The sequence below is a fragment of the Gorilla gorilla genome, chromosome X, assembly GCF_029281585.2.
Source record: "Gorilla gorilla gorilla isolate KB3781 chromosome X, NHGRI_mGorGor1-v2.1_pri, whole genome shotgun sequence".
Taxonomy (NCBI): Eukaryota; Metazoa; Chordata; class Mammalia; order Primates; family Hominidae; genus Gorilla; species Gorilla gorilla.
Genome location: NC_073247.2, coordinates 169,181,158 through 169,194,909, shown reverse-complemented (window position 1 = coordinate 169,194,909; position 13,752 = coordinate 169,181,158).

Sequence of the window (13,752 nt, the reverse complement as noted above, 5' to 3'; positions counted from 1 at the left end):
ATCTGTATTAAGATGGAGATATCTACACCGTTATCTGTATGAACTTGGAAATATCTACACCGCTATCTGTATAAACATGGAAATATCTACACTGCTATCTGTATAAACAGGGAAATATCTACACCGCTACCTGTATGAACATGGAAATATAAGCACCGATATCTGTATGAACATGGAAATATCTACACCGCTATCTGTACGAACATGGAAATATCTACACCGCTATCTGTATGAACATGGAAATAGCTACACCGCAATCTGTATGAACATGGAAATAACTACAGCACTATCTGTATGAACATGGAAATATCTACACCGCTATCTGCATGAACATGGATATATCTACACAGCCATCTGGATGAACATGGAAATATCTACACCGCTATCTGTATGAACATGGAAATATCTACACAGCTATCTGCATATACATGGAAATATCTACACCGCTATCTCTTTACACATGGAAATAACTACACCGCTATCTGTATGAACATGGAAATATCTACACTGCCACCTGTATGAATATGGAAATATCTGCACGGCTATCTGTATGAACATATAAATATCTACACCGCCATCTGTATTAAGTTGGAGATATCTACACTGCTATCTATATAAACATGGAAATATCTACACCGCTACCTGTATAAACTTGGAAATATCAGCACCGCTATCTGTATGAAAATGGAAATAGCAGCCCCTCAATCTGTATGAACATGTAAATATCTACACCACTATCTGTATGAACATGGAAATATCTACACCGCCATCTGTATGAACATATAAATATCTACACCGCCATCTGTATTAAGATGGAGATATCTACACCGCAATCTGTATAAACTTGGAAATATCTACACCGCTATCTGTATAAACAGGGAAATACCTACACCGCTACGTGTATGAACATGGAAATATAAGCACCGCTATCTGTATGAACATGGATATATCTACACAGCCATCTGGATGAACATGGAAATATCTACACCGCTATCTGTATGAACATGGAAATACCTTCACCGCTATCTGTGTAAACATGCATACATCTTCACCGCTATCTGTATAAACATGGAAATATCTACACCGCTATCTGTATGAACATGGAAATATCTACACCGCTATCTGTTTGAACATGGAAATATCTACACCGCTATCTGCATGAAAATCGAAATATCTACACAGCTATCTGCATGTACATGGAAATATCTACAAAGCTATCCCTTTACACATGGAAATAACTACACCGCTATCTCTATAAACATGGAAATACCTACACCGCCATCTGTATGAACATGGAAATATCTGCACCGCCATCTGTATGAACATATAAATATCTACACCGCCATCTGTATTAAGATGGAGATATCTACACCGCTATCTGTATAAACTTGGAAATATCTACAGCGCTATCTGTATAAACATGGAAATATCTACACGGCTATCTGTATAAACAGGGAAATATCTACACCGTTACCTGTATGAACATGGAAATATAAGCACCGCTATCTGTATGAACATGGAAATATCTACACCGCAAACTGTACGAACATGGAAATAGCTACACCGCTATCTGCATGAACATGGAAATATCTACAGCACTATCTGTATGAACATGGAAATATCTACACCGCTATCTGTATGAACATGGATATATCTTCACAGCCATCTGGATGAACATGGAAATATCTACACCGCTATCTGTATGAACATGGAAATATCTACACCGCTATCTGTGTAAACATGCATACATCTTCACCGCTATCTGTATAAACATGGAAATATCTACACCGCTATCTGTATGAACATGGAAATATCTACACCGCTATCTGTTTGAACATGGAAATATCTAAACCGCTATCTGCATGAAAATGGAAATATCTACACTGCTATCTGCATATACATGGAAATATCTACACCGCTATCTCTTTACACATGGAAATAACTACACCGCTATCTGTATGAACATGGATATATCTACACCGCCATCTGTATGTACATGGAAATATCTGCACGGCCATCTTTATGAACATATAAATATCTACATCGCCATCTGTATTAAGATGGAGATATCTACACCGCTATCTGTATAAACATGGAAATGTCTACAACGCTACCTGTATAAACATGGAAATATCAGCACCGCTATCTGTATGAACATGGAAATATCAGCCCCTCTATCTGTATGAACATGGAAATATCTACAGCACTATTTGTATGAACATGGAAATATCTACACCGCTATCTGTATGAACATGGAATTATCTTCACCGCCATCTGTATGAACATGGATATGTCTACACAGCCATCTGGATGAAGATGGAAATATCTACACCGCTATATGTATGAACATGGCAATAGCTACACCGCTATCTGTATGAACATGGAAATATCTACACCACTATCTGAATAAACATGGAAATATTTACACTGCTATTTGTATGAACCTGGAAATATCTTCACCGCCATCTGTATGAACATGGATATATCTACACAGACATCTGGATGAACATGGAAATATCTACACCGCTATCTGCATGAACATGGAAATAGCAACACCGCTATCTGTATGAACATGGAAATATCTACACCAATATCTGTATGAACATGGAAATATCTACACCGCTATCTGTACGATCATGGAAATATCTTCATCGCCATCTGTATGAACATGGATATATCTACACAGCCATCTGGATGAACATGGAAATATCTACACCGCTATCTGTATGAACATGGAAATACCTACACCGCTATCTGTTTGAACATGGAAATATCTGCACCGCTATTTGCATGAAAATGGAAATATCTACACAGCTATCTGCATATACATGGAAATATCTACAAAGCTATCACTTTACACATGGAAATAACTACACCGATATCTCTATAAACATGGAAATATCTACACCGCCATCTGTATGAACTTGGAAATATCTGCACCGCCATCTGTATGAACATATAAATATCTACACCGCCATCTGTATTAAGATGGAGATATCTACACCGTTATCTGTATAAACTTGGAAATATCTACACCGCTATCTGTATAAACATGGAAATATCTACACTGCTATCTGTATAAACAGGGAAATATCTACACCGCTACCTGTATGAACATGGAAATATAAGCACCGATATCTGTATGAACATGGAAATATCTACACCGCTATCTGTACGAACATGGAAATATCTACACCGCTATCTGTATGAACATGGAAATAGCTACACCGCAATCTGTATGAACATGGAAATAACTACAGCACTATCTGTATGAACATGGAAATATCTACACCGCTATCTGCATGAACATGGATATATCTACACAGCAATCTGGATGAACATGGAAATATCTACACCGCTATCTGTATGAACATGGAAATATCTACACAGCTATCTGCATATACATGGAAATATCTACACCGCTATCTCTTTACACATGGAAATAACTACACCGCTATCTGTATGAACATGGAAATATCTACACTGCCACCTGTATGAATATGGAAATATCTGCACGGCTATCTGTATGAACATATAAATATCTACACCGCCATCTGTATTAAGTTGGAGATATCTACACTGCTATCTATATAAACATGGAAATATCTACACCGCTACCTGTATAAACTTGGAAATATCAGCACCGCTATCTGTATGAAAATGGAAATAGCAGACCCTCAATCTGTATGAACATGTAAATATCTACACCACTATCTGTATGAACATGGAAATATCTACACCGCTATCTGTATGAACATGGAAATATCTTCACCGCCATCTGTATGAACATGGATATATCTACACAGCCATCCGGATGAACATGGAAATATCTACACCGCGCTCTGCATGAACATGGAAATAGCTACACCGCTATCTGTATGAACATGGAAATATCTACACCCATATCTGTATGAACATGGAAATATCTACACCGCTATCTGTACGAACATGGAAATATCTTCACCGCCATCCGTATGAACATGGATATATCTGCACAGCCATCTGGATGAACATGGAAATATCTACACCGCTACCTGTATAAACATGGAATTATCAACACCGCTATCTGTATGAACTTGGAAATATAAGCCCCTCAATCTGTATGAACATGGAAATATCTTCACCACTATCTGTATGAACATGGAATTATCAACACCGCTATCTGTATGAACATGGAATTACCTTCACCGCCATCTGTATGAACATGGATATGTCTACACAGCCATCTGGATGAACATGGAAATATTTACACCGCTATCTGTATGAACATGGAAATAGCTACACCGCTATCTGTATGAACATGGAAATATCTACACCGCTATCTGTATGAACATGGAAATATCTACACCGCTATCTGTATGAACATGGAAATAGCTACACCGCTATCTGTATGAAGATGGAAATATCTACACCATTATCTGTATGAACTTGGAAATATCTACACCGCTATCTGTATAAACATGGAAATATCTACACCGCTATCTGTATAAACATGGAAATATCTACACCGCTACCTGTATAAACATGGAAATATAAGCACCGCTATCTGTATGAACATGGAAATATCTACACCGCTATCTATACATACATGGAAATATCTACGCCGCTATGTGTATGAACATGGAAATAGCTACACCGCTATCTGTATGAACATGGAAATATCTACAGCACTATCTGTATGAACATGGAAATATCTTCACCGCTATCTGTAGGAACATGGATATATCTACACAGCCATCTGGATGAACATGGAAATATCTACACCGATATCTGTATGAACATGCAAATATCTACACCGCTATCAGTGTAAACATGCATACATCTTCACCGCTATCTGTATAAACATAGAAATAACTTTACCGCCATCTGTATGAACATGGAAATATCTACACCGATATCTGTTTGAACATGGAAATATCTACACAGCTATCTGCATGAAAATGAAAAAATCTACACAGCTATCTGCATATACATGGAAATATCTACACAGCAATCTCTTTTCAAATGGAAATAACTATACCGCTATCTGTATGAACATGGTAATATCTACACCGCCATCTGTGTGAACATAGAAATATCTGAACCTCCATCTGTATGAACATATAAATATCTACACCGCCATCTGTATTAAGATGGAGATATCTACACCTCTATCTGTATAAACATGTAAATATCTACACCGCTATCTGTATGAACATGGAAATAACTACACCGCTATCTGTATAAACATGGAAATATCTACACCGCTACGTGTATAAACATGGAAATATCAGCACCGCTATCTGTATGAACACGGATATATCTAAACCGCCATCAGTATGAACATGGAAATATCTTCACCGCCATCTGTATGAACATGGATATATCAACAGAGCCATCTGGATGAAAATGGAAATATCTACACCGCTATATATATGAACATGGGAATATCTACACCGCTATCTGTACGACCATGGAAATATCTACACCGCTATCTGAATGAACATGGAAATATCAACACCGCTATCTGTATGAACATGGAAATATCTTCACAGCCATCAGTATTAAGATGGAGATATCTACACCGCTATCTGTATAAACATGGAAATAACTACACCGCTAACTGTATAAACATGGAAATAACTACACCGCTATCTGTATAAACATGGAAATATCTACACCTCTACCTGTATAAACATGGAAATATCAGCACCGCCATCTGTATGAACATGGAAATGTCTACACTGCTATCTGTATGAACATGGAAATATCTACACGGCGATCTGTATGAACATGGAAATCTATTCACCGCCGTGTGTATGAAGATGGATATATCTACACAGCCATCTGGATGAACATGGAAATATCTACACTGCTATATATATGAACATGGGAATATCTACTCCGTTATCTGTATGAACATGGAAATAGCTACACGGCTATCTGTATGAACATGGAAATATCTACACGACTACCTATATGAACATGGAAATATCAACACCACTATCTGTATGAACATGGAAATATCTACACCACTATCTGTATGAACATGGGAATATCTTCACTGCCATCTGTATGAACATGGATATATCTACACAGCCATCTGGATGAACATGGAAATATCTACACCGCTATCTGTATGAACATGGAAATAGCTACACCGCTATCTGTATGAACATGGAAATATCTACACCACTATCTGTATGAACATGGAAATATCTACACCGCTATCTGTATGAACATGGAAATACCTTCACCGCCATCTGTATTAACATGCATATATCTACACAGCCATCTGGATGAACATGGAAAAATCTACACCGCTATCTGCATGAACATGGTAATAGCTACACCGCTATCTGTATGAACATGGAAATATCTACACCACTATCTGTATGAACATGGAAATATCTACACAGTTATCTGTATGAGCATGGATATATCAACACAGCCATCTGGATGAACATGGAAATATCTAGACCGCTATCTGTGTAAACATGGATATATCTTCCCCGCTATCTGTATAAACATGGAAATATCTACAACGCTATCTGGATGAACTCGGAAATATCTACACCGCTATCTGTTTGAACATGGAAATATCTACACCACTATCTGCATGAAAATGGAAATATCTACACAGCTATCTGCATATACATGGAAATATCTACACAGCTATCCCTTTACACATGGAAATAACAACACCGCTATCTGTATGAACATGGAAATATCAACACCGCCATCTGTATGAACATGGAAATATCTGCACCACCATCTGTATGAACATATAAATATCTACACCGCCATCTATATTAAGATGGAGATATCAACACCGCTATCTGTATAAACATGGAAATAACTACAACGCTATCTGTATAAACATGGAAATATCTACACCGCTATCTGTATAAACATGGAAATACCTACACCACTACCTGTATAAACATGGAAATATCAGCACCGCTATCTGTATGAACATGGAAATATCTACACCGCTATCTGTTTGAACATGGAAATATCTACACCGCTATCTGCATGAAAATGCAAATATCTACAAAGCTATCTCTTTATACATGGAAATAACTACACCGCTATCTCTATAAACATGGAGATATCTACACCGCCATCTGTATGAACATGGAAATATCTGCACCGCCATCTGTATGCACTTATAAATATCTACACCGCTATCAGTATTAAGATGGAGATAGCTACACCGCTATCTGTATAAACATGGAAATATCTACACCGCTATCTGTATTATCATAGAAATATCTACACCGCTATCACTATAAACATGGAAATATCTACACCGCTAGCTGTATAAACATGGAAAAATCAGCACCGCTATCTGTATGAACATGGAAACATCTACACTGCTATCTGTATGAACACGGAAATATCTACACCGCTATCTGTATGAACATGGAAATATCTTCACCGCCATCAATATGAACATGGATATATCTACACAGCCGTCTGGATGAACATGGAAATAACAGCACCGCTATCTGTATGAACATGGAAATATCTACACTGCTATCTGTATGAACATGGAAATATCTTCACCGCCATCTGTATGAACATGGATATGTCTACACAGCCATCTGGATGAAGATGGAAATATCTACACAGCTATCTGTATGAACATGGAAATAGCTACAACGCTATCTGTATGAACATGGAAATATCTACACCACCACCTGTATGAACATGGAAATATCTACACCGCTATCTGTATGAACACGGAAATATCTACACAGCTATCTGTATAAACATGGAAATATCTACACCGCTATCTGTATAAACATGGAAGTATCTACACCGCTACCTGTATAAACATGGAAATATCAGCACCGCTATCTGTATGAACATGGAAACATCTACACTGCTATCTGTATGAACAGGGAAATATCTACACCGCTATCTGTATGAACATGGAAATATCTTCACCGCCATCAATATGAACATGGATATATCTACACAGCCATCTGGATGAACATGGAAATAACAGCACCGCTATCTGTATGAACATGGAAATATCTACACCGCTATCTGTTTGAACATGGAAATATCTACACCGCTATCTGCATGAACATGGAAATATCTTCACCGCCATCAGTATGAACATGGAAATAACTACACAGCCATCTGGATGAACATGGAAATATCTACACCACTATCAGTACAAACATGGAAATATCTACACCGCTATCTGTATGAACATGGAAATATCTTCACCGCCATCTGTATGAACATGGATATATCTACACAGCCATATGGATGAACATGGAAATATCTACACCGCTATCTGCATGATCATGGAAATATCTACACCGCTATCTGTATGTACATGGATATATCTACACAGCCATCTGGATGAACATTTAAATATCTACACCGCTATCTGTATGAACATGGAAATATCTACACCGCTATCTGTGTAAACATGCATACATCTTCACCGCTATCTGTATGAACATGGAAATATCTAAACCGTTAAATACATGAAAATGGAAATATCTACACAGCTATCTGCAAATACATGGAAATATCTACACAGCTATCTCATTACACATGGTAATAACTTCACCGCTATCTGTATGAACATGGAAATATCTACACAGTTATCTGCATGAAAATGGAAATATCTACACAGCTATCTGCATATACATGGAAATATCTACACAGCTATACCTTTACACATGGAAATAATAACACCGCTATCTGTATGAACATGGAAATATCTGCACGGCCATCTGTATGAACATATAAATATCTACAACGCCATCTGTATTAAGATGGAGATATCTACACCGCTACCTGTATAAACATGGAAATATAAGCACCGGTATCTGTATGAACATGGAAATATCAGCCCCTCTATCTGTATGAACATGGAAATATCTACATCACTATCTGTATGAACATGGAAATATCTACACCGCTATCTGTATGAACATGGAATTATCTTCACCGCCATCTGTATGAACATGGATATGTCTACATAGCCATCTGGATGAACATGGAAATATCTACACCGCTATCTGTATGAACATGGAAATATCTACACCGCTATCTGTGTGAACATGGAAATATCTTCACCGCCATCTGCATGAACATGGATATATCTACACAGCCATCTGGATGAACATGGAAATATCTACACCGCTATCTGTATAAACATGGAAATATCTACACCGCTATCTGTATAAACATGGAAATATCTACACTGCTACCTGTATATACATCTAAATATAAGCACCGCTATCTGTAAGAACATGGAAATATCTACACCGCAATCTGTACGAACATGGAAATATCTACACCGCTATATGTATGAACAAGGAAATAGCTACGCCGCTGTCTGTATGAACATGGGAATAACTACAGCACTATCTGTATGAACATGGAAATATCTACACCGCTATCTGTATGAACATGGATATATCTACACAGCCGTCTGGATGAACATGGAAATATCTACACCGCTATCTGTATGAACATGGAAATATCTGCACCGCCATCTATATGCACTTATAAATATCTACACCGCTATCAGTATTAAGATGCAGATAGCTACACCGCTATCTGTATAAACATGGAAATATCTACACCGCTATCTGTATTATCATAGAAATATCTACACCGCTATCAGTATAAACATGGAAATATCTACACCGCTAGCTGTATAAACATGGAAAAATCAGCAACGCTATCTGTATGAACATGGAAACATCTACACTGCTATCTGTATGAACACGGAAATATCTACACCGCTATCTGTATGAACATGGAAATATCTTCACCGCCATCAATATGAACATGGATATATCTACACAGCCATCTGGATGAACATGGAAATAACAGCACCGCTATCTGTAAGAACAAGGAAATAACTACACCGCTATCTGTATGAACATGGAAATATCTAGACCGCTATCTGTATGAACATGGAAATATCTTCACCGCCATCAGTATGAACATGGAAATAACTACACAGCCATCTGGATGAACATGGAAATATCTACACCACTATCAGTACAAACATGGAAATATCTACACCGCTATCTGTATGAACATGGAAATATCTTCACCGCCATCTGTATGAACATGGATATATCTACACAGCCATATGGATGAACATGGAAATATCTACACCGCTATCTGCATGATCATGGAAATATCTACACCGCTATCGGTATGAACATGGATATATCTACACAGCCATCTGGATGAACATTTAAATATCTACACTGCTATCTGGATGAACATGGAAATATCTACACCGCTATCTGTGTAAACATGCATACATCTTCACCGCTATCTGTATGAACATGGAAATATCTACACCGCTATCTGTTTGAACATGGAAATATCAAAACCGCTATCTGCATGAAAATGGAAATATCTACACAGCTATCTGCATGTACATGGAAATATCTACAAAGCTATCCCTTTACACATGGAAATAACTACACCGCTATCTCTATAAACATGGAAATATCTACACCGCCATCTGTATGAACATGGAAATATCTGCACCGCCATCTGTATGAACATATAAATATCTACACCGCCATCTGTATTAAGATGGAGATATCTACACCGCAATCTGTATAAACTTGGAAATATCTACACCGCTATCTGTATAAACAGGGAAATATCTACACCGCTACGTGTATGAACATGGAAATATAAGCACCGCTATCTGTATGAACATGGAAATATCTACACGTCTATCTGTACGAACCTGGAAATAACTACTCCGCTATCTGTATGAACATGGAAACAGCTACACCGCTATCTGCATGAACATGGAAATATCTACAGCACTATCTGTGTGAACATGGATATATCTACACAGCCATCTGGATGAACATGGAAGTATCTACACCGCTATCTGTATGAACATGGAAATATCTACACCGCTATCTGTGTAAACATGCATACATCTTCACTGCTGTCTGTATAAACATGGAAATATCTACACCGCTATCTGTATGAACATGGAAATATCTACACCGCTCTCTGTTTGAACATGGAAATATCTAAACCGCTATCTGCATGAAAATGGAAATATCTACACTGCTATCTGCATATACATGGAAATATCTACACCGCTATCTCTTTACACATGGAAATAACTACACCGCTATCTGTATGAACATGGATATATCTACACCGCCATCAGTATGAACATGGAAATATCTGCACGGCCATCTTTATGAACATATAAATACCTACATCGCCATCTGTATTAAGATGGAGATATCTACACCGCTATCTGTATAAACATGGAAATATCTACAACACTACCTGTATAAACATGGAAATATCAGCACCGCTATCTGTATGAACATGGAAATATCAGCCCCTCTATCTGTATGAACATGGAAATATCTACACCACTATCTGTATGAACATGGAAATATCTACACCGCTATCTGTATGAACATGGAATTATCTTCACCGCCATCTGTATGAACATGGATATGTCTACACAGCCATCTGGATGAAGATGGAAATATCTACACAGCTATCTGTATGAACATGGAAATAGCTACAACGCTATCTGTATGAACATGGAAAGATCTACACCACCACCTGTATGAGCATGGAAATATCTACACCGCTATCTGTATGAACACGGAAATATCTACACCGCTATCTGTATAAACATGGAAATATCTACACCGCTATCTGTATAAACATGGAAGTATCTACACCGCTACCTGTATAAACATGGAAATATCAGCACCGCTATCTGTATGAACATGGAAACATCTACACTGCTATCTGTATGAACAGGGAAATATCTACACCGCTATCTGCATGAACATGGAAATATCTTCACCGCCATCAATATGAACATGGATATATCTACACAGCCATCTGGATGAACATGGAAATAACAGCACCGCTATCTGTATGAACATGGAAATATCTACACCGCTATCTGTTTGAACATGGAAATACCTACACCGCTATCTGCATGAACATGGAAATATCTTCACCGCCATCAGTATGAACATGGAAATAACTACACAGCCATCTGGATGAACATGGAAATATCTACACCACTATCAGTACAAACATGGAAATATCTACACCGCTATCTGTATGAACATGGAAATATCTTCACCGCCATCTGTATGAACATGGATATATCTACACAGCCATATGGATGAACATGGAAATATCTACACCGCTATCTGCATGATCATGGAAATATCTACACCGCTATCTGTATGTACATGGATATATCTACACAGCCATCTGGATGAACATTTAAATATCTACACCGCTATCTGTATGAACATGGAAATATCTACACCGCTATCTGTGTAAACATGCATACATCTTCACCGCTATCTGTATGAACATGGAAATATCTAAACCGTTAAATACATGAAAATGGAAATATCTACACAGCTATCTGCAAATACATGGAAATATCTACACAGCTATCTCATCACACATGGAAATAACTTCACCGCTATCTGTATGAACATGGAAATATCTACACAGTTATCTGCATGAAAATGGAAATATCTACACAGCTATCTGCATATACATGGAAATATCTACACAGCTATACCTTTACACATGGAAATAATAACACCGCTATCTGTATGAACATGGAAATATCTGCACGGCCATCTGTATGAACATATAAATATCTACAACGCCATCTGTATTAAGATGGAGATATCTACACCGCTACCTGTATAAACATGGAAATATAAGCACCGGTATCTGTATGAACATGGAAATATCAGCCCCTCTATCTGTATGAACATGGAAATATCTACATCACTATCTGTATGAACATGGAAATATCTACACCGCTATCTGTATGAACATGGAATTATCTTCACCGCCATCTGTATGAACATGGATATGTCTACATAGCCATCTGGATGAACATGGAAATATCTACACCGCTATCTGTATGAACATGGAAATATCTACACCGCTATCTGTGTGAACATGGAAATATCTTCACCGCCATCTGCATGAACATGGATATATCTACACAGCCATCTGGATGAACATGGAAATATCTACACCGCTATCTGTATAAACATGGAAATATCTACACCGCTATCTGTATAAACTTGGAAATATCTACACTGCTACCTGTATATACATCTAAATATAAGCACCGCTATCTGTAAGAACATGGAAATATCTACACCGCAATCTGTACGAACATGGAAATATCTACACCGCTATATGTATGAACAAGGAAATAGCTACGCCGCTATCTGTATGAACATGGGAATAACTACAGCACTATCTGTATGAACATGGAAATATCTACACCGCTATCTGTATGAACATGGATATATCTACACAGCCGTCTGGATGAACATGGAAATATCTACACCGCTATCTGTATGAACATGGAAATATCTGCACCGCCATCTGTATGCACTTATAAATATCTACACCGCTATCAGTATTAAGATGCAGATAGCTACACCGCTATCTGTATAAACATGGAAATATCTACACCGCTATCTGTATTATCATAGAAATATCTACACCGCTGTCAGTATAAACATGGAAATATCTACACCGCTAGCTGTATAAACATGGAAAAATCAGCACCGCTATCTGTATGAACATGGAAACATCTACACTGCTATCTGTATGAACACGGAAATATCTACACCGCTATCTGTATGAACATGGAAATATCTTCACCGCCATCAATATGAACATGGATATATCTACACAGCCATCTGGATGAACATGGAAATAACA